General features: G+C 41.0%; 1 protein-coding gene and 1 pseudogene across 1 annotated transcript in view; both read right to left on the bottom strand.

Annotated features, from left to right (window-relative positions):
- The window catches only part of IL1RAPL1 (interleukin 1 receptor accessory protein like 1), a 2,193,655-nt gene that overhangs the window by 676,383 nt on the left and 1,493,516 nt on the right, over nucleotides 1-23,756 (bottom strand). The gene's annotated exons all lie outside the window — the stretch shown is intronic.
- LOC141078427 (protein-tyrosine sulfotransferase 1 pseudogene) lies at nucleotides 11,446-22,415 on the bottom strand (annotated as a pseudogene).

The raw sequence follows: 23,756 nt of genomic DNA, 5'->3' as shown, positions 1-23,756 counted from the left end.
AAGATTCTTGTCTACTTTTTATTTGCTTCAATAGTCTCCTTGGAAGTTTTGAAGCTTTGATCATCTGATCGCTTGTGCTACACATAGCAGAGTACAGCCCTGCTATGTGTAGCAGAATTGATCACCTGCTTTGAATGCTGGCCTCGTGATGGCTAACTAAGCAGATCAACAATGACAACCACAGGTGTCTCCTGCAGATCCCAGGTTGTCATAACAAGCCTTTGGAGCCCCCAATCATGTGACATGGGTGTCGATGGGCATTATTAGTGACACTCATCTGGTTTGCACTAGTTAAATGCTGCTGTTAGAGTAAAGGTGTATGTTGTACCATTAAAAAATCTGGAACATAGGTATGCAAAAATTAAAAAGTGTGTACATGTATATGTTTTTGTGGGGAGAATAGATAACTCCTACTTTAAATTGTGACCACCCAGCAAAAATTCATTAACCCTTAAAAACTAGGATTTTATGTAGGTAGACACAAAGAAAGCAACATCCAGGATAATTGTTGTGGCTCCTTCGATTGCTAAATGCAACTTTAACCTTTTTTTGGTATTTTTAATTTAGTAATTTTTTTATTATTAACTCTTAGATATCCTCCCTTCCGCAAAAATGCAATGTGAATTACATGACCCTAAAATGGTACACTGCAAAGAAGCTGCACATAGGTTCAGGACCATAAATGAACACATGGCAACAGCAAGCAATATAAAATATACAATTGTTAATGAAAGAAGGGAAAGAAAAATAAAAATGTGTACTTTCCTGATATGAAACCATATTTCGCCTAGTTAAACAAATAAATTCTTAGGCTGGTGCTAAATAGCAATTTTCACCCTGACACATGTCATCTACATTGCAGTGTAATACAGGTGAATGGGGTCAGTTTGCAACAAATAAAGTCTCCTACCTTAGCAAGAAAGGCACAAAAAATCGGACTGGATCCAATTTTTTTGCAACTTGGATGTCAAGCTTGTGGTACCCTGTGTGGGAAGGAGGCACAATTCAAGCCCATTCACCTGCATTATGCTGTGATGTAGCAGCAGGTCATAGAAATATTTGGCTGTCCAACCTGTGTTGCAGTCAAAGTAACCGTGTAGGTCCCACTTCAAGCTGCCATTGTCTTTTATGATAGAAATCTGGTTATGCATTTATAAGACAAAGTAATTGTCAGGCAAATGAACTTGCATTCAAGGACATACTCTACTTTACCACACCTCAATGTCCAGGGGACCATAGATAGTTGTCTATGACCTTAACACTTTGATAGACTCTTCAGATGTAGAAAAAACCTCTTTAGATAAAGAAGTCCTGGATAGTAACAATGTGCAAGATATAAAGTCTTAAATACTATATAACTGCTTTCTTACACTTGAAATATCACAACGGATAAATTCAGCCAGTTTTCCAGCTGGAAGGAGCATCAAAGTCTTACAGAGAAGTAATGCACTGCAGGTGCTTGCTAAAGCGAAAAAAATTCTTAATGCTATTTTCATTCCTGTAAAGAACATTAGAGATATAAGCTGCTAACCTGCCACCCAGCACTTTCCCAGCAACCACAGAACAAGATTAAGTTTTCATAGATTCTGTTGCCATTGTTAGCATGACTTGAGACATTGCATTAATTATAACTGGTGTAGCTGTGATCGTGGGGTGTGTTTTTGCTATGGGAGTGGGTGTTTGATGTAAATCAAAGCAGCCGGTTCTGAATATTCAAAAATTAATGTTCGTATGTCTGTTCAGTTTAGCATAATCTGAATATCAATGCAGAGGAACTATGAACACCCATGCTGATTTATATGATGTTTTAATTCCAAATTATTCAGGAAAAATTAAACACCCACCACCACCTATGGAATGTCATATAGTTAAAGGAGCACCAAGCATAGAATATACAAAAAAGATTTTCAACTCTTCCCCCTTTTCCGTCTTTTGATTTTTTTCCATATTAAAATTAAAATTGATTTGAGGAAATATATGAATAAATATTGTCTATGTGTATCAGAGGTTGGGTCATTTTCATCCCATTTTCCTCATAATGATTTGACTGGCTTTAAGGCAACTGGCTGCAGCAACAGCATACCCTCTTTGCTTACCTTCAGTGAATTCAAAAGTTTATTGATCCCTGCTAACTTTTAAGACCTAATAACACTGACTATCACCAGCAGAAAATGGAATAGAGCAATGGACCTTAACCCTTGTTTTATCTACTGGATTTATTTAAGGATCATGAATAAAATTATTGGCATTGCAGTACGCAGTACTATGCCATAAATGTCCAACAAGCAGTGAGGTCAACTGTATTTTATGTTAGTTTTATAATATTGATATTTAGGCCAAGTGATTCTTTAAGGCTAATTAAAATATAGATCGCGAAAATAATTTACCTGCAAAAAGTAGAAAATTCATGCATTTCATAGATATATATACAGTAGGGAAAATAAATATTTGATACACTGCAGATTCTGCAAGTTTTCCAACCATCAAATAATGGAGAGATCTGTAATTTTTATCGTAGGTTTACATCAACTGTGAGAGACAGAATCTAAAAATAAAAATCAGAAAATCATTTTGTATGATTTTTAAATAATTAAATTACATTTTGTTGCATGAAATAAGTATTAGATCACCTATTAGTTTTTCATTAAGAAGCCCTCCTACTCTGCATTCATTGCCTGTACCTGTGCATTGATTGCACCTGTTTGAATGTGTTACCTGTATAAATGACACTTGTCTACACACTCGATCAATCATACTCCATCCTTTCACCATGACCAAGACCAAAGATCTGTCTAAGGACATCAGGGACAAAATTGTAGACCTGCACAAGGCTGGGATGGGCTACAGGACAATAGGCAAGCTACTTGATGAGAATGCAACAACTGTTGGCACAATTGAGGAAATACAAGATGACTGTCAATTTTCCTTGAGCTGGGTCTCTATGCAAGATATTGCCACAAGGGGTAAAGATGATTCTGAGAAAGGTCAAGAATCAGCCCAGAACTACAAAGGAAGACTTGGTCAATAATCTGAATAGAGCTGGGACCACAGCCTCAAACTTTACTGTTAGTAACACACTAGGCCATCATGAATTAAACTCCTGCAGGGCAGGCAAGGTCACCCTGCTCACACCAGCATGTCTAAGGGTACCGTTACACTAAGCGATGCACCAGCAATCCCGACAATGATATGGATCGCTGGTGCATCACTAAGTGGTCGCTAGTGAGCTGCCACACAGGCAGATCTCACCAATGACATAGCAGGGGTCAGGGGTCGCTACTTACCTGTCAGACACGGCGATCCTGATGTCTTCCTGCCCGCGTCCACGCGTCACTCGTCGGCGCCACAGGAAACTCAGCAGGAAGCGCCCGACGAGAAATGGTCCAGGACCTTCTCACGTGATCAGCGATAATCAGCGGGGGAGCCGGTCGGAGGTAAGTATCACATGTAGCGATATCGCTAGCAATATCGCTGCTACGTCACAAAACCAGTGACCTTACAGCGATATTGCTAGCGATATCGCTATGTGTAACGGGGGCTTAAGCCTATTTGAAGTTCACTAAAGACCATCTGGATGATCCAGAGTAGGCATGGGAGATATTCATATGGGCAGATGAGACCAAGATAAACCTTTTTGGTATCACCTCCACTCACCGTGTTTGGAGGTTGAAAAAGGATGAATACAAGCCCAAGAACACTGTCCCAATGATCAAGCATTGTACGGTGAAAGAGCATAATTTTTTGGTGCTTTTCTGAAAAGGGTATGGGTTGACAGCACTGTATTGAAGTGAGGATGTATGGGGTCATGTATCGTGATTTTGGTCCACAACCTATTTCACTCAGTAAAATTATTGACAATGAATTGTGGCTGGGTCTGTAAAAAGTAAAACAGTCACTGCCAAGAAGGTTCCCCTTGAAGAAGGCATAGCGCCGAAATGTGCGATGGGGCAGGTGGCACCACGGATGTTCATGTAACCTTCTTGGTATTGACTATTTTACTTTTTTACACTATTTGCTCAACACTTTATTTCTTTGATTTGACAAACAGCCTTCTTGGACGCTTGTCCTTTTCTCCTAGTCTGGACATACTTAGTTTCCAGGTTATACCATTGGAGATACTGCATTGCACATATCACTAAAGTGTCATATCTTTTATTATTTGGTTCTCTTTGGTGCTTCTTCTCTTGGATGAACATAATACCAGAATCACATTAAAGGTGTTGAGTGGGATATCTGTCACTCCAATTTTTTACTATAGGTGAGTTTGTATTTTAATTTTAGTGGCTATACCATTTCTTAATGAGTTAGAGTATCAGGTTCATACTTTTCTACTTGGTATAAACATACATACGATTGTGGCACAAACAATACATATTTATATAAGCTAAAACAATACAAAAGTACTGCACTGAAATGTGTTCATTCATTATCACCTGTTCCATGGTCATTGTCCATAGAGATAACTAGTGAATATTGAAAATTCTTAACCCCTTCACCACATTGCAATTTTCTGTTTTGCGTTTTTGTCCTTTGCTCCCCTTCTTCACAGAACCATAACTTTTTTTATTTTTCTGTCAATACAGCCTTTAAAAAACTTTTTTTTTCACTTTTTACTGGCCCTGCTATGTGTATCAAAAATCACGATCACCTATGAACGCCGGCCAGAAGCTGGAATAATGCGGCATAAATGCTATGTGTCAACAAGTCTTAAGAGTCTATAATTTATGCATTTATGACCCACTGCAAAGGAGCAATGTTCCTGAGAAAAGATATGTAATTATGGATTCATAAACTTGAGCTAAAATAATGCTTAGCAAAAATAAATAATCTTTAAACTCTGTTGTGATTATTATCAAACCAATTCACCAAATTCAAAATACTCTATGTATTCAGAAATCTGACATTTCTCAAAGTAAAAATTGGATCAGAAATCACTTCTGCATTGGAAGTAAAACACATGATACACAACTTTATTGAATGGATCCAGACAAGTGCTCTGTTTAAATCACATTTCTTTTAATTTTTTCAAAGAAAAAAACGCTGCACGACCAATTCTACCCTCACCTACTGTATCTTCACACATCCCTTGTAGATTGTGAGCCCTCGCAGGCAAGGTCCTCTCTCATCCTGTACCAGTCATGACTTGTATTGTTTAAGATTACTGTACTTGTATGTATTATGTATACCCCTCCTCACACGTAAAAGCACCATGGAATAAATGGCGCTATAATAATAAATAATAATAATAATAATTAATACAAACTAATTTATGGCTTTATTGATATTCTACTGTAATAGAAATAAACTCTGTGCCGGATTTGCAATATATTTATTAGCAATTGTACACAAAATAAATAGGGTTAATCGTCCATGAATCATGAAGTAAAAGGCCATACAACATTTCGACAAGCTCCACTAGGAGTGGCTGCAAGAAGCCATAATTTAACCTCAAGTATTAACAAGGAATAGATAATTTTTAAAGAGGTCTTAATTATTTAGAAGTTATCATTTATTTACAGCAGGGGTCCTCACTCTGTTTCTTGGGAGCCACATGTGGCTCGTGAACCCATATTGTGTGGTTCATGGCTGTCTGCCAGCTTGGTACATTAGAACCAGGTCTAACAAACAGCTATGAAGAGAACGTCTTCAGATGATGACCTTTCTGTGTAACCCCACGCAGTAGAGAAGATCTGGATGTGCATATACTGGCCATGGATGTGGTGAAATAAATATGTTAGGCTGGAGAAAGAATGATACTATCAGATATAGGAGGGGTTGAAGCTGGATACGGTAGTGTGGTGGGAGTGATTGATGCAAGAATATCAAATGGGTGAAAGGTGGGAAGTAAGGTGCAAGTATGATGCCTATAAGACAGGGTGGCAGATTCACAGTGTGCTTCTGTGGGGGTAGCTTTGGCTGTCTTTATATTGGTAATAGGGGCATTGGGTATCACTACTCAGAGGACTCAAGATGTGGCTAAAGACCATCTGACAGAGCTGAATATAGCTTTTAGGATAAGCAATGTTAGGACACACTGATCTACAGAATAGGAGATAACTCCTGATGCCTGTAGATCATACCACTGGAAACCCTACTGACTCAAGAACCAAAAAGCCCCGTGTTAATGATGTGGTGATTGATCATTCACAATTCTGCTCCATTTATTGTTAATGGGAATGTGGAAGACAAGGAAATGCTTTGCTTAGCTATTTTCGATGGTCCCATTAAACATGAATGGAGTGGAGGTGCACATGATCAACCATCACTCCATTCACATGAGAATACCCAAAAACCTGGTTCATGGAAGACCCAGTGATTGGGAAATGATTGCATAGCCTATTAGGTGGTGGATGATTCAGTAAGTTATGCTTATTTCTTTACTTTATGGCATTCTCTACTGGTTACTGGTTACCTTTTCTAAAGCTTTTGAAAAAGCCAATTAAATATTTGGCTGTTTCAAGGGAGGTAGTGAAAAAAAAGATATTATTGACAGCTGGATTTTAAAATTCCCCTTACCTTCAGTGCACAGAATTCTGCACAACTATTTATGACAGAACTTAATTCATGAATAATTTATGAATAACATAAAAGTTTAACAAAATATACCTCATTCATGCTTATTATTATAATTAATCTAGTTAATATTTCTTCATCTAAAGAAATAAAGGAAGAACTACAAACTGAATTTTTCCCTGAAAAGGTAGAGCTGTGAGTTTCAATAACACTATAATGAGTGCCTTTTCAGGTAGAACTAATTGAAATATGCACTTTAATACTGGTGGAATCATGTAGTTGATGGAAGATAAAATAACTAAAGTGATCCATTTATGGTTTAGTGGATGCCTATAAATGGACAGGTATATGGAATATTCTAGGAACAGTGGAAGAAAAAACGTAGCACTCACCAGCATAAATCACTATTTAATGCCATTATTTCTGATAATTTTTTGCACTCTGCATATAGTAGTAATCATAATATGTTTTTATGTATTTTTTATATTTGTGAATGTCAGTGTAAGTTTGCACAGCTTGTTATAATTTGTTAAGGTCTTGACCCCTATAACGGAATTGACCTGAGGTTGATTATTGCACTTGGACCTGTATTAGCGAGTAATCGTGAAACGGACGTTGTTCTCTCTCCCTCGCATGTCTCACATGTCCTGCTTGTCCACTTGCTGTCCATGGCACTTATGTGAATAAAGGACTATTGGATCTGATTTATGTTGGAGAGTGCTACTTGTTTTCTTCCACTGTTTCTTGGATCTCGTCAGTTAAGCTCCAATACCAACTATGTTTTGCGTGGTGTTCAAATTTATTTGGTTCCTTGTCTGTTAAGTGGTGATTTCTGTTCCCTAGTGTCGTTCATTTTTTTCTCTTTGCTTCAGATATGGAATATTCTGTAGGCTGCTCGCAAGGGTCAGAAAACGGAAAGAATTCAAGATCCAATATTAAAAGCTTCGGCAAATACTAAATTGCTGTCTCAATCGATCATCATTTATTAGGAGGGCAACAGTGTACCTTTTTCCCTTTAATAAATGAAGGTTGACTACAATTCCACTTATCCCTTGAAAACACTTTTTTATGTAAAGAATGAAAGTAAAATAGACGCTTCATTGTGGAAAAAATATAATTGTAGAATGAGAATTGAAAAAGAGAGTGTTCAGGATAATTTATGTTTTGTTATGACTTGCTATATTTTTACTGCTCACTTCTTTCATTAGGCTTTATATGTAGCCACTTAATTCAGAAAAGAATTAATCATCCAGACAGGAGAATATTCGATTTTTACCGATTCTAAATAAAACCTTCTGCCTTCTTGTACTTCTACCTTTTTCGATTGAAATCTCCTTATGGTAGAATATTATTTATACTTATTACAAAATATCCATAATGACAATACAGCACAAAAGGCCTTTTTTGTAGCTATATTTTCCTACATCGACAGACTACTTCTTGAGATGCAGCATTGCTTGCAAATATTTACTTTAAAAAGTTATTAAAAATAATATATTTTTCCATCTGCTTTTTCATGGCCACTTACATTACCTCTATAGATGCAGAAACAGCCTTCACTCAGCTTTTAGAACACATGTACAAAGAACGCTTAGACAATTTTACACATCATGACAATCTGTTGTGAGGAAATTGTCTTTTAAAGGGGTATTTTCATCTCCAAGATCCTATCTCAATATAGTAGTGAGAGTAACAATAATAATATTAGCAAATACCTCTAATTAGAAATGCAATATAGTTCTTCTGATATGATATGTCACCTACCCCGTATGCAGGGCATTGCAGTAGAATAGATATTCATGGCTTCAAACATTAACAGCTAACCTACTAAAAACTGTTGCTAAAGGAGTGGTTGTAATAATGGATACTTAAGCTCATGCAGTGCCCTGCAGATAGGGTAAGTGATATAGTGAATCAAAAGAAGAATACTACATTTCCAAATGTAGATATTTGCTAATAGCATTATTATTATTATGCCTACTACATATAGGATAGGATCTTGGAGATGGGAATACCACTTTAAGCATGTTCTTTTTTCCTTGATTAGGAAAACACTGCTGTGCAAAAAAGAAAACCAAAAAAATGCAAAACACCAGATCTAAGCTTCAATACCCAACACAAGTTGAGAGGTGATATACGTTTTTTTCTGTTTTTTTTTATAAAAAAGCAATGTTTTTCTAATCCTTAACATAGTTACCAAGACCGAAAAAAACATTTGTTCATCCAGCTCAGCCTATATTCCATCAGAATAATTCCTCAAAAAACTCTGAACAACCAAGTTCAACACCTGCGCAATGCATGGATGGTGTTAACTTGCTTGCCGAGCTTTAAAGCTGCTACCAAGTTACATCCATTATCGCAAACAACCAGACCTGATTGGAGGTTCTACGGGGAGTGCCACTGATTGGTCTGTTTTCAAATCCTTGAAAACGTTCTAAAATATTTGGTTCTCAAAAATTCAAACTCCCTTATTTAAGTTAACATTGGTAAATATATTCATAAATATATTCTATCATCCCTGAAAGTCACTTTAGAAAAGTCTAAAAAACTGAAAACTATGAACATTTGGCATCTTGAATCCATATCAATAAAATCTCCAACAGTCAGAACTGTGACAATTTTTGGCTTTAGAGAAACATCACCAAATGGGATTTGACCCTTGCTACTTAAACTGTACTTTGCTTACTTTTTGATATGATTTGCTAAAATGCACAAAAATCCCACACTTCAAAATGTCACACAGCCCTTTAAACATCAAAGACATATTGAATCCGTGCTGACTTTAGCCACATCAAGAAAATCTTGCTTTGCTTCTATATCTATCTGTTTTCTATTTATTGGAAGACTCAGGTTAAATGTGTCTTGTGAATTATTCTGTCATTCTGTGTCTCACTTTTTTATTTCGTATAATAAATGATTTGATTTAATGAAGATGTGGACATGACATCGTATATGCCACACTCTGTCTGTGTTGTTTTGTGTTTCTCTTTATCATTATAATTCTAAAAAGTTATTTTTGAATATTTTTTTTGCTAAGTAAAAAAAGAACCATATATAGGGATGGGTGAACGGGGGAAGTTCGGGTTCTGTTGCTTGGCCCAAACTTTTCAGACAGTTCAGTCTAGGTACCAGAACAGTACCCAAACTTTCACCAGAACCCAAACCCCATTGAAAATAATGAATACCCAAACTGCTAAGAAAAGAAAAAAAATCTCTCTGTGACTATCCCGTACGAATACATTTCTGTTTGGGTTCGCCCATCTCCAATCATAAATACTTGGAATAACTGGCCTGTTTTTACTCCATTGACTAAATCAGATGTCCTTACATTTTTTAGTTCATGATAATGCTAATGGCAAATCCTGTTGAGATGCTACAGCTTAGAAAGAGAATATACCTTTACACTCCATGTTTCACAGCCAGTTTAGGTCTTTAAGACAGATCATTTTTTTTAACTTTTCTATTGCCTCATTCCAGGAGCAATGACTTACATTTTTTTCAGCAACTTAGTCATTTGAGTACTTTTTTCTTTAGAGTGAAACTATAGGTTTTACTATTTTTGGGTACGTAAAAAAGACTTTTTGATCACTTTTTAATGTACTTTTGGTAGAAGCCATTCGCAAAAAAATAAACAATAATAATAATACTACTAATAATAATGTTTCTTTTGGAGTTCACTGCACATTATATAATGATTAAGGTAATATCCAACTTATATTGCTTATTTTATTTTTTTACATCATCATTTTGTGAAAGACATAACTTTTTTACTTTTCAAAATACAGAACTATATGAGGGCTTGCTTTCTCCATAGTGAATTGTAGGAAGAATATGGCAGACATGAAAGCCATTCTCAGTCCTCCTTGTAGCCATAGCAACCATAAGGATAAGGACAAGCCATTATAAAAATAAGCCATCAGTGTCGGACAACTCCTTTAAGTGAACAACGCTACCAGTGAAATTTCTTCATGGTTTCCCTTTAATATAATATTGATCAGCTGTTCAGCCAATAACAAATAACAGGGTTTACCACAGTTATTATTCCATCAGTCTTTGCTCCAATGTGATGAGTTACATTTGTTTAAAATAAAAATAAAATCATATTTCTTATGGAAAGTACAATCACAAAAGTGGTTTGCAGAATACGACAGTGCATTGCAAATCATGTTTATTTGCCAATTACCTGGATGCCTTTAGGAACTTACAATCTAATATGGGACAATTTCAAAAGGGAGATGGAATGATTTGCCTATAGCTACTCTGTTCTACATTTTATCTCTGATCTCCTAGTTTATAATCTCATTACATTCTACATAGCCAGGTTAGAAAGTACGCTGAAAAACTCCATTGAAGTTTGATCCTATAAAAACAGACATTAAACATACCAAAAATATGTGTTCTTACAATTAAAATTACTTTTAAACATAAGTATTAATTGTAGTGTGAATAAGTGCAATAAACGAAGTACAATTCAGGATCGAAAACAGAGGTTATTTCAACAATGCTATTAAGCTTTAGAATATCAGGCGATGGTTTGGAACAAAAATATAATTGAACCCCTTACACCACTAAAGCCTTTTTCGGTTTTGTGTTTTCATTTTTTGCTCCCCTCCTTCCCAGGGCCATAACTTTTTTATTTTTCTGTCAATATGGCCATGTGAGGGCTTATTTTTTGTAGGACAAGTTGTACTTTTGAACAACACCATTGGTTTTATCATGTAATGTACTAGAAATGGGAAAAAAAATCCAAGTGCAGTGAAATTGCAAAAAAAGTGCAATCCCACACTTGTTTTTTGTTTAGCTTTTTACTAGGTTCACTAAATGCTAAAACTGACCTGTCATTTTGATTCTCTTGGTCATTATGAGTTTATAAAAACCAAACATGTCTAGGTTCTTTTTTATCTAAGTGGTGAAAAAAAATTCCAAACTTTCCTAAAAAAAATATTGCGCCATCTTCCGATACCCATAGCATCTCCATTTTTGTTGTCTCGGGTTGGGTGAAGGATTATTTTTTGCATGCTGGGCTGATGTTTTTAATGTTATATCAATAACCATCTGATCTGGCTTTCCATAATTGGGAGGGTTGACATACGGATCATAGCCTAGTTTGGCCAACATTGGTGCAATCACTGGCATATCTCTTAAAACATCTGGAGGTATTTTACCGACCCATTTTGACAAAGCATCCACATTCACTGGCTCGATGACTTGATCAATGGATCGCTCATCCTTGGAAAGGGATACCCCTCTGGCTTTGCCAATCATCTCTTCATGGTGTAGCACCACATCATTCCAAGGTATCGTGAGGAATTTCAGTAATGTTTTCATCCACCTTTCTGGATGTAAGACTTAGGCCGGAGTCACACTGGCGAGGAATACGGGTGCGTGAGAGGCGCAAAAAGCACGCATTAGACACGGACCAATGATTCTCTATGGGGTCACTCGCACCAGGCGTATATTTCTCCTCAGTATCCTACGCTCCGTGCCACTCGCAGCTTGCTGCGATTGTCAGCGTACTGCGGCCGTAGTACGCCAATGCAAGTCTATGGGTGCGCAAAAAATACGGATTACACACGGAGCACACATGTGACCTGCGAGAAATACGCACCCGGTGTCTTTTAGAAAAGCCGGCAATTCAGTGCACGATACAGTAAACTCACACTGACTGTTTTAATAAAGAAATGAAAGAATAGATATAGACACATAGAATACATATATATATATATATATATATATGCATTCTATGTGTCTATATCTATTCTTTCATTTCTTTATTAAAACTGTCATAGGGCTCCATTATATGTCCATTTTGCAAGCCTGCGAGAAAATCTCACCATACGGATGCCATACGGATTACATACGGATGCTGACATGCGCAAAATACGCGACCACACCTTGATTACGGATGACATACGAAGCACTGTTTAGGGGTCTGTCATCCGTATTACGCATGTAAAATACTGACCGTATTTTACGCAGGTTAGTGTGACTCCAGCCTAACTGTTCATAATGCACCATCATACACCTGTCATAGCCCACCTCAATGCACTGATTGTACGTGGTCTCTATAGCACGGTTCCATTTGGTTAAGCAATCTCTATAGCTTTTCAAATCAAAGCCAGCAATAGTAACTTTCCTAGAAATCATCGAGTGCACAGAAGCACGTCCATCTCTTACCAAGACAAATTTGGCATTCGGAAATATTTTGGCTAAATAATATAGTGATTTTAAAGCAAAGGGTCTTTGTTACACAAGTACGGTGCAGGTTCTCCATGTTTAACTATTATTTCCAGTAAAAAAAGCATGCATGGCTGCATTTAGTACTTCATCTGTGACTCCAGCCTCATCCAGGTGGATTTTCTCTTTGCTAGATCGGGCCCACATCTGTTTAACAGCTAAAATTCGTGCAATAACTCTTGTCTCTTCTCCACATCGAATCTCAGGATGGGCATCGAGCATGGCACGCATTAGTATAGTTCCACTGCGAGGTACTCCTCCAATAAATATTAATGGCATGTCCTTGTTATATGCAAAACTAGAGTTTGCTCTTTGCTCAATTCTTAGTGTTGCTTTAAGGCTTTCCATTTTGACAGGCTGACTGCGCTCCTCTATTCGGTGGTGGCATTCCATTGTGTGTTGACCCAAGCAGAACACAGTCACTGAGCTTATTAGAAGGCAGGCCAGTAGCAAGTTTTGCTTTAGTTTTCCAAACATTTTGACAACCATGCCTCAACTGAGGCAGAAGGAATCGCTGCTGATGTATTTAGTGTGTCATGCCAGATAGATTATACTCCAAGAAGGTGAGTGCCATCTGCTTTATCTGTATCCAGTCCCAGGCAGGCAGCCCCTGTCAGCTCCGGTCCCCCCAACCCCCGACATCATGCCCTATCTCTGCCGTTCTCTGACTCTATGTGCCATAACTTTTTTATTTTTCTGTCAATATGGCCATGTGAGGGCTTATTTTTTCGTAGGGCAAGTTGTACTTTTGTACAACACCATTGGTTTTATCATGTAATGTACTAGAAAATGGGAAAAAATTCCAAGTGCAGTGAAATTGCAAAAAAGTGCAATCCCACACTTGTTTTTTGTTTAGCTTTTTACTAGGTTCACTAAATGCTAAAACTGACCTGCCATTTGGATTCTCTTGGTCATTACGAGTTTATAAACACCAAACATGTATAGGTTCTTTTTTATCTAAGTGGTGATAAAAAATTCCATACTTTCCTAAAAAAAATATTGCACCATCTTCCGATACCCGTAGCATCTCTATTTTTGTGGTCTCGGGTTGGGTGAGGGATTATTTTTTGCATGCTGGGCTGATTTTTTTAATGGTACAATTTTTGTGCAGATACGATCTTTTGATTGCCCATTATTGTATTTTAATAGAATGTAGCTGTGTTTTGACTTTTTTCTTACCACGCCGTTCAGTAATCAGGTTAATCCTTTTTTTTATTGATAGATTGAGTGATTTTGAACGTGGCGATACCAGATATGGGCATGTTTGATTTTAGTGTTATTGTTTTATTTTTGAGTGGGGTGAAAGGGGGTGATTTGAACTTTTATTTTTTTTAAACTTTTAAACACTTTTTTTTACTTTTGGCATGCTTCATGGGAGACTAGAAGCTGCCACAACTCGATCGGCCCTGCTACATAGAGGCGATGGTCAGATCACCTCTATGTAGTAGAATTGCTCACTTGATATGAGCGCCGACCACTGGGTGGTGCTCACAGCAGTACGGCACTGACAATGATAGAGGTCTCCATGAGACAGCTGACATGTCCCAGGAAAGATGTGGACTCAGTGCCGGAGCCCACATCAGAGGGAGAGAGTCCAACATCGGCATAAATATATGCCGAATGTCAGAAAGGGGTTTAAATATTCAAAAGCAAACACCTATTGGCCACTAAATGACCCACTGGCCAACCCTAGTCATTGGACAGTAAGTAGAACCATAATTGACAATTAATGTTTTTGACTGATTGACTTCTCCTTAAGATAAGGTGCCCATAACATTGGCATGGCGGCAGGAGCAGACACACAGAGAATAGGACCCCAAGCAAAGACAATACAACCCAGTATCTCATTATAATGCACAATTTCAACTGCTTTGAAGGTAGATGTGGTCCCCCTTGCATCACCAACACTGTGCCCACCTCTGAGTTGCAGTGTGTGACAGTTTGTAAACACTCATGTTAATTGTGGGCATGAGTGAGTATGTTACACAAACTACAGTAAATAAGCACAAGTCTGATAGATTTTCTTTTTTAGAAAATGCACCCATTCCTTTAATTGCTTACACAAGTTTCTAAAACAGCAATCAATATTTACTATGTGGTAAAACGGGTCAAAGAGCGCATTTGAATTTGTCTTTTTAGAGTAGTGCCAGATTCTGTATTTTTGTGTGTCTGAATTTTCTATGATTGGTCTAACTATTACTTTTTATCAACTCAAGACTATGGGCTTGATACATCAAGACTTGTTCAAAACGGTCTTGATGCGGAGAAGTGGTGGCGTTGCATGCTCCTGATTAATGAAGAGACATGTGCTTTTTCATGAAACAGTAATGTCGGACAAATGGTGAGTGCCTCTGTGTGCACCTCGCAACATATCCAACTCTAGTCACTGCTAGCGTAAGATTTTTGGTGAAGTCAATGCTGCCACTTGCCACAAACCCTGTCTTATAAGGAAAGGTTGCATGATTTGGGAATGTTAACTTGCAAAAGAGAAGACTGAGAGGAGACTTAATAGCTGTCTACAAATATCTCAAGGGCTGTCACATTGTAGAAGGATCATCTTTATTCTCCTTTGCACAAGGTAAGACTAGAAGCAACTGGATGAAACTGAATGGGAGGAGACACAGATTAGATATTAGAAAAAACTTTTTGACAGTTAGAGTGATCAATGAGTGGAACAGACTGCCACAAGAGGTGGTGAGTTCTCCTTCAATGGAAGTCTTCAAGCAGAGGCTGGACAGACATCTGTCTGGGATGATTTAGCGAATTCTGCTTTGAGCAGGGGGTTGGACCAGATGGCCCAGGAGGTCCCTTCCAACTCTACGAGTCTATGATTCTATGAATTTAATGAGCCTTAATCGCTGCACCCCCACCACACCCCAGCTTTGTCCGCTTTGTTATAATTGGATCAAAAATAAGGTGAGAACACCAGAGGTCACAAAATTTTAGTGCAGCCTGTAGCTAAATGAACATTTTGTGACTTTTCAAAGATTTTTATGCCAGTTCTGACATAATAGATTTGATGAATCAAGCTCTATGTTCTCAACCTGTACATCTATTTTTCTTGGTATACATTCCTATAGTTTTCTGTATGGTAGCAGCTGCCTGGTAACGGCTCCTGGAGCTAGGTTTACTGTGCATCAGGTCCATTTTAATGCTGGTGTTCTACAGTGCCTTGCCATTCAATATGTAACTCTACAATTTGTTTTCTTGTTTGAAGTTTAATCAAACCCTTCACTGCTGCACAATCTACTTATATGTCAGATGGATGGATCAGGTACAAGATCTGTGTCCATGCCATTGTTATGGAAATATATATGTATTTCATATAGATCTCACTTGCCTTCTATAGGCTATATACTCATGTACTCTTATATAGGCTATATACTGCTCTATACTCATATATACTGCACACAGATACATATTCACAGTTTGAACCTTATAACTAGTTGGTGGAAATAACCTGCTACCCAGTCATCTCATTGTCTTGTGATTTGAGAAATATCTAGCAGGCATAGGGAATGAGGAACTTAGGCCAGGTGGTCCGGCCGATATTGGAGACTTGCTGACAAGTGCAAGACTCCGGACAGTAAATCACGTGGTGTCTAAATAACCCCAGGTCGGACACCCATATATGTTCATGCATTTAAACTGACCAATTAGCTAAGAAGTAAAGCCTTTATGTTAATGAGTAACCACTCCTTTATACGAACTGATAAAAGACCATATATGAATAAAGTTTCCAGAGTTCTGCTGGAATGAGTTGTTGCTAACTACGTGTAGCTTCCTCTTTTCCTTTGAGCGCTCAATAAGACTCTGTCTAATCAGGACAGGCCACAGTATGCACAGGGGTAAATCTACCCAAATCAAAAGTAAATCCATCCACAACAAGTGGCGCCCAGCGAGGCCGTGGACGAAAACTCACGGGGATCCTGCTGACCGGAGAGGACAGAGGTGCCGGCCAAGGTCTTGGCTCATGGGAACGGAGAGTTGCGCAACTCCATAAGTAAGGTAAGAAAATCTAGTTATCTTACCTGAATGTTCCCTGTGCCCAGTCCGGGTCAGCAACTCTAGCCGGTCAGTGTGGTCACCAAACCCAGGTAGTGTTGAAAAGTCCACGAGAAAATCCAAACCCTGGGATAAGCTAAGTGTCTACTGTGATCATGTGTGTCTGAGATTCGGGTGAGAGAGTTGGTGGAGACTGTGACTTGATTTGTAGCTGCTGAGACACCGATAACAAGACTGAGTCTCTCTAACTAAGTCAGATCATGTCCCCGCACCATGCGAAGGTTTTGACTTAGACGGGATATCACAGGTGGTTTCCTCTGAAAAAGCTGTCACAGTCCCCGCACACATACACGGAGGTGTCAGCTTAAGGGAGGCATCACAGGTGAATCCCTCGGCTGCCACAGTCCCCGCACACACGCGGATGCGGCAGACTGGGGGGATATCACAGACTGATCACTGGAGAGATTATCACGGTTCTCGGGTGCACACGGAGGGGTGATAATCTAATGGGATATCACGGCTCCCGTCTCCCAGCAGACGGAGGGTGATACATCCCGGTGCTAACCAAAGCGCCATGGGTGATTGGCAGTTACCGGTTGTCAGCAACTGTTTGACGTGTCACAGAAGGGCTTTCGATCTCTCTCCCCGGACGTCTATATGTGAATTTATTGCAGGTTTCTGCAAAGATCTGAAGCAGATTATATTTTGGACTCTGTTCTTCCCTATTTTATCTTTTATTTTGCATTTTTGGTAGAGGCTTTTGTTACTGCAGTATGAGAATTTTCGGGAAAGCTGGGTCATTTTGAGTCTGTTTTTTTTTGTTTCCCATTGTTCTCAGATTTCACTGAGAGACTCAGACAAGGAAAAAAAAAAGAGGAAATTGGGTGCCTGCATTCTACATTCTACATTAACCCTTTTATTGTTGGTTTAAAGTTTTATATACTATACACTTTTTGATTTTATCAATTTTTTGGGGGTTTCATCCTTTAAAAATCTTTTTAAGGAAAGAAAAAAAAAAAAGAAAAATTTTTCCTTTTTTTATCTCTTTTAATTTTTCTTCCGAGTTTTTCTTCCACGTTTTTGTGACATATTTTATCAGTTTTTTTAAGTTTTAGTTTTCACTTCTTTCTTCCAGTTTTTTTGTTAAAAAAAAAAAAGAATTTTGAATTTTTACCTGCTTTGGTAATTCCTGTGTTATCTTGCCAATTTTTGATTTTCCATATTCTTGTTTTCTTTTTGTTCCCTTTTAAGCAGGTTAAAAGGGGTTGCAAGGTGTTAAAAGGTTTAATCACTTACCTTTTTTTGAAGTTTTTGGAACAGACAAAGTAGGTGCTATTCAGAAAGTTAAGCATGTCAGTTTCTACGAGCAGCTCCGTATGCTGTACAATGGCATAATGTATTGAAAGGAAAAAAGGGAAGTAGCTAGTTGAGCTCAATTGCAGTCTGCATTTCTTAAAGTGACAGAGCATTTAACAGCGCAGTAGGTGCTAGCAGATAGTGTGAACAAGACAGGATTGTTTTTTTTTTGTTTTACGTGTAGGAAAAAGTGTTTTCATAGTAATCTGTGCCGTCTGAGGAGGACCACAGGTCGAAGAATGCCTTCTGTGACGGCAGGGGGGAAGCAGTCCGCCCCCCATCTCGTCTCTCCTCACTCTTCCCTCCTCCCATCTCCCTCCTTCCTCTATCTCTGCTATTTTCACAACCTCCTCCCCTCTCTCATCTATTTCCCTTCCTGTACCTCGTCCTCCCTCACCATCTCTCCCTCCTCTATCTTCTCCACCTCCGCCTATCTCTCCTCCTATCCCTTCTCCTCCTCCTTTTCTCTCTCATAATTCTCCTCCCTTTCCATCTTCATCACCAACGCCCACCTCTCATCCCTCTCATCCACTGCACCCATCTCCTCTTCCCTCCTCCTTGTCTTCACCATCTCCACCACCCTTTCTTCTTCTTCTTTTTTTTTTCCCACCCACCTCTCAGTTTATCGTCACCCGCTGGCCGAGTGCCAGATCCAGACAATGGAGTGTCCCTAGTTCCACAGGGGACTCTCTCTAAAGAGACAGTTATGTCACCGGGAGAAGAAAGTGAATCACTCCCCACACATGACAACACAGGTGCCCTCCCGATACAACAGATAGCAGAAGGGAGGTGTGGGCCATCAGACACTGCACCTGCTAACTCTGAGACTGAAGATCCAATGTGCCACACGGAGCTCCAGTCTCAAGGGGGGGGAGTACACACACACACACACAAAGACAATCACACAGTGGCACAGTTCCTCCTCTGATGAACATGAAGAGGAGATTATGCTGCATAGTAGGCAGGGGCAGATAGAGCCAGAACTCTTACACTATGTGCCCTTCACCCCTAGTCAGGTGTTCAGTATTCTAAAATCATGAAGGAACACCTCAAGCTTCCATCAGAATTAGATGTGCATTCCTGGAAACCAGGATCAAAGCTAATTGAACAGCTTAGAGAGTGGGCCAACACCAGACAAGCACTCAGCCTGCATAACATGAGACAAGCTGAGACAGAGTCTCTAGACAGGTTTCATGGCAGAGTGAGGCAAGTATTCCAAATTTTAGGCTTCACTATTCATGATCAGATACACGGACAGATGTTGACACAGGCCTTTGTGCATGGACTAAGAGAACCAATCAAGAAACTACTGATAGTGGCCAGGCCTGAGTACAGGACAATAGCAGTAGGTGTCCTGCTTACAGTAGCCAGAAGAATTGAGTCCCTCCCAGGAGTACGGAGGACAGGCCCTCCCGTGATGGCCACTGACGTGGAGGAGCAACCACCCTGCAGAGACAGAAGACCTGTCAGGTGTTTCAACTGTGGCAACTTTGGCCATTTCCGGAACCAGTGCACAGCACCCCGGCAACCCAGGTCATCACGCGGAGGAGTAGGCCAAGAAAGAAACACAAAAGACAATGAAGAACCCTGTCCATAGGACAGAGGCAAACCAGGTCCGCCAGACGTCACGCCCCTGACATGTGAAACCCCATCAGCGAACCCAATACCTCAAATCACTGGGGGCTGTCATATCTTTCCTTGTGGACACTGGTGCAGTCAGAAGTGAAAATCCCCGACCCCACCAGTCTATCAGAACACTCCGTGTCTTGTATGGGGATTAAAGGTCAAGACAGACGTTCCCCAGCTTGCAAGCCCCTAAGCATGAGGACACTGCCAGGACACTCCATCCTGTTCCAGTTTACGGTGGAGACCTGCCCACCCCACCTGATGAGCGCACACCTACTGCAGGAACTGAAGGTGACCAAAGTGTCCCATGAAGATGTGACCTTGACCACTTCCCCACCTCAGACCCAAGAAGAATCAATCATGCTGGTGGCCCTACAAGAGCCTCGCTCGAACAACCGGTGCAAGCCTACCCAAGGAGGTGCTGGACATGGCACCCAGAAGCCTATGGCCCAAGGGAGACTTCAAGTTGCGCCAGTGCGGGTGTCACTCAAGTCTACAACCCCGGACGCTCCGAAGGCCCAGCATCCGCAGCTCATCACCCAGAGCTAAACTGACTCTGACCAGCTGGAGGTCTAAGTGGAATTGCTGTTCAAGAAACGGCCTAAGAACTTTGGCATGGGCCAGGAAAACTCTCAACCCAGAGGGACCACACCCGCTTCGTGGAATGGCTGCACTGCTTCCGGCTCCAGCACCAGAGGATCATCTTGGACAAGATTCTGAAGGTGCTCCCTGAAGTTAATCCAGGCCCTGGACCAGAAGACAGCCACTCAGCTCCTCAAATTAGTTAACAAGATGCTGACCAGAAATCAAGCTGGGTGAAAGGAGCTGCTGCTGGCTGGTAAAGAAGATGCCCCAGAAAAAAGACCCCCTGTGAGAGCAAGAAAGCTCAGCTGTACGTCACCTCTGACAAAAAATAAGGACCCCAGCAAACGGTTTGGTTTCCTGCCAGCCCTGTGCCAGAAGATGGGAGTCGCTCACGGCACTGTGAAGAGCAAGGCCAGATTGAGCCACCTCACCCACGGGAATCATCATGCGGTCCCAGCTTCTCTCGATCAAGAGGAAGACTGTGAAAGGAGAACCAGACCAGTTTGAATGGTGCATAACCTGAGGACTGTGAGCGAAGCAACCATGTTTGAAACCCCAGTTGTGCCAGATCTGCACACTCTGCTGACAAACGTGCCAGCCACAGCAACGGTGCTCACGGCAATGGATCTGCCCAAAGCTTCCCTCAATGTTCCCCCTCACCTGGACGACCAGTTCCTGAAAACGCACAAGGGGGTTGCAGAACAAATGGACAGTGAGGCCCAAGAGGGCCCGGAACAGCCTTTCACAGCTCGCAAGAGCATTTCCCTCCGTCCCCACCAAATGGATTGCGGAGCATGCAGAAGTCATCGACACCGCTACCTGCACAGCGCTTTCCATGTCTCCTCTACTCTGCCTGGCAGAGCAGCAACGTAAGTTCTGCAAAACAGAGTCCAGTGGTGTCAAAAGCAAGTTCCTGAAGACACTGTATCGCCCACTAGACGAAACACTTGACAGATGACCAGAGGGCCGAGGAGGAGAAGGTGGCTCCCTCAACAACTCCAAAGATGCAGTCCTTCCTTAGTCTAGTCTCGTACTGCAGAACTTGGATCCCTGGTGCTCCAGGCTTAATGCAGCTTCTGTACAATTGCATCAACGCATTGCAACCTTCATCTCGTACAGGAAACTGAAAGACTTCATAATCTCTGCGCCAACTCTAGGCCTCCCTGACTATGAGAAGCCATCCCGTCCTGACCAAAACGGAAAAAGAAGGGCCAAGATGGAGAAGGTCATGCTACTGGCCAGGCTTAAAACAGACCCATGGAGGAAAACCAGAGGCCTCTAGACTACCTCTCAGCTGGCCTGGATCCAGTTGCAAGGGGGGACCCTCCTGCATGAAAGCAATACCCGCAGCACACGCCCTCCTGACAAGGCTGCTCTCCACCACTCTTCAGTGCTCTCAGCCGTTACCCGTCTCTACTCCCACTCCCAAGGAGGGATGCGGATACGGACCCTCAGATGAAAAATCTGCAAGATACCGTACATGGCTCCAGCCTTGCAAATGATGAAGGAAAGTTCCATACGGGATGTGCAGCGACCAGCAATCAAGACATTCTGTGGTCCAGAAGGTTGTCAGCCCAAGAGCCCAAGAAACGGAGCTGATAGAGCTGACGAAAGACCTGCCAGATTGCGAAGAACGAAAACTTCCAGGTACTCGCATGACATGGCACCTGATTTCGGACCCATCTGGGCTGCAAGAAACTTCATTACAGCAAGCGGATCGACCGTGAAGCACCATGGAGCCATCAGAGACCTGCTGGACGCTCTTCAACTACTAAAAGTGGTGGCAGTGCTGAAGGCCAAGGCACACGGAAAACTGAACACAGTAGAGACACGGGGCATCAACAGCAGACTTGGCAGCCAAAGAAGCAGCCAGAGGAAGACAATATGGAAAATGGGAGAGGTCTTAGAGCCGGATGGCTACTACATGACGACTGAAGATGAGAAAACCTGGCAAATAGAAGTCAATGGGAAAACCGTTGAAGATGCCATCTCTGAATTGGACAGAAGTGCTGCCTCCTCCTCCACCAGTCAACAAGCTGAATCACTTCCAGGACGAAGACTCTGACGTGGATATGAATTCTGAGGCAGAAGAATGGTGCCCACCTTTACCAGAAAGGTCATATTTGATGGAGAACATTCCAGAAGATTGTCCTCCACCACCCTCTCGTGGGGAAGCTTCTTCTCCAGCACAGTCCTACGGACAGCAGTCCACGGCAACACTTACCCCGCCCCCCCGAGACGAGCTGCATGAGTCCGAAGGCATCCCAAGGCTACAACAGTTTGACCTTCCCCCTCATCCCCGGAGAATACTGGCTGGACCTGTACCAATGCAAAGAGTCCCAAGTCCTCCTCTGACACAGTCTAACCCGAGTCTTCATACAGAGGGAGGCACGGACAGAGACGAAACCTCAGCTAAAATCCCACCATCAGCTCAAAGAATGTCAATTACCACAACCCAGTCACTAAACCTGACAATATGATTTCCTGAAACCTGTACAAGAAGTAACAGGATCAGACTCGGAAGGAGGAGAAGGAGAGCTGGATGCTGAAGGCCAAAAGCACTGGGCTCCAAGAAACCGTCTACGTCAAAACGTCTACCTCAAGACAGGCCTAGTCCACCTCATACTGTCTACCTCAAACAGTCTACCTCAAGACAGACCCAGTCTATTTCAAAGTGTGTACCCTATGGTGGTTCAATGGGCACATGGCCCCCACACAGAATCGAAGACACAGATGAATGACCTGATTGGACTCAACTCACACCTAAACAGCGAAGATTCCCAGCAGCTGTTTGGCCACCGATAAATTTAACATCGAACAAGCAGGAAAAGTTCCCCCACATTGTCTGGCCAGAAGACTTCCCAGTAAGGAACCAGTTGGCGAAGACTACTGCAAAGAAGCTACTCTCAAAAAATAGTGTGCAGATATGGGGTTTCCAGAAGCAATAGCAAGTGATCAGGGACCCGCATACACAGCAAACCTAACACAAGAGACCTGATCAGCAGTAGGGTCAGACTTAGGCCTACACACTACTCACCATCCCACACCATAGATTAGGTGGGACACTTAAGAGCAGCATGCTAAAAATTTGCCCAAGAGACAGACAAACCCTGGCATTAGACACTCCCGTAGGCTCAGAGAAAGCTGTCACCAATATGAGACTTTATTTGGGTAAAAAACCCAGTTTAGGGGTATTCTTTACTTAGCAGTTGACAATGCAATATGATACTTTGTCTGCACGTGTAATTGAATTTATCAAGAATTTTGCTAATGTCCATTCTCGAGTTTTTCTCCCTCATTGCCAGGTCCAGATTCGGTGCCTGGTATGCATGTCCTGAAGTCAGGAGACTGCTGAGTGTTGGTGAAAAAAACGTCTGTAAAGAGAAGCACTCGATCCCTGATCCGATGGCTCTTCTCCAAGTGCTGACGCAGCC

This window comes from Dendrobates tinctorius, unplaced genomic scaffold, assembly GCF_039654945.1.
Source record: "Dendrobates tinctorius isolate UK_male_01 unplaced genomic scaffold, ASM3965494v1 ptg000016l, whole genome shotgun sequence".
Classification (NCBI taxonomy): Eukaryota; Metazoa; Chordata; class Amphibia; order Anura; family Dendrobatidae; genus Dendrobates; species Dendrobates tinctorius.
Note: the sequence above shows the minus strand (reverse complement) of the source record. Positions and strands in the feature narration are given on the sequence as shown.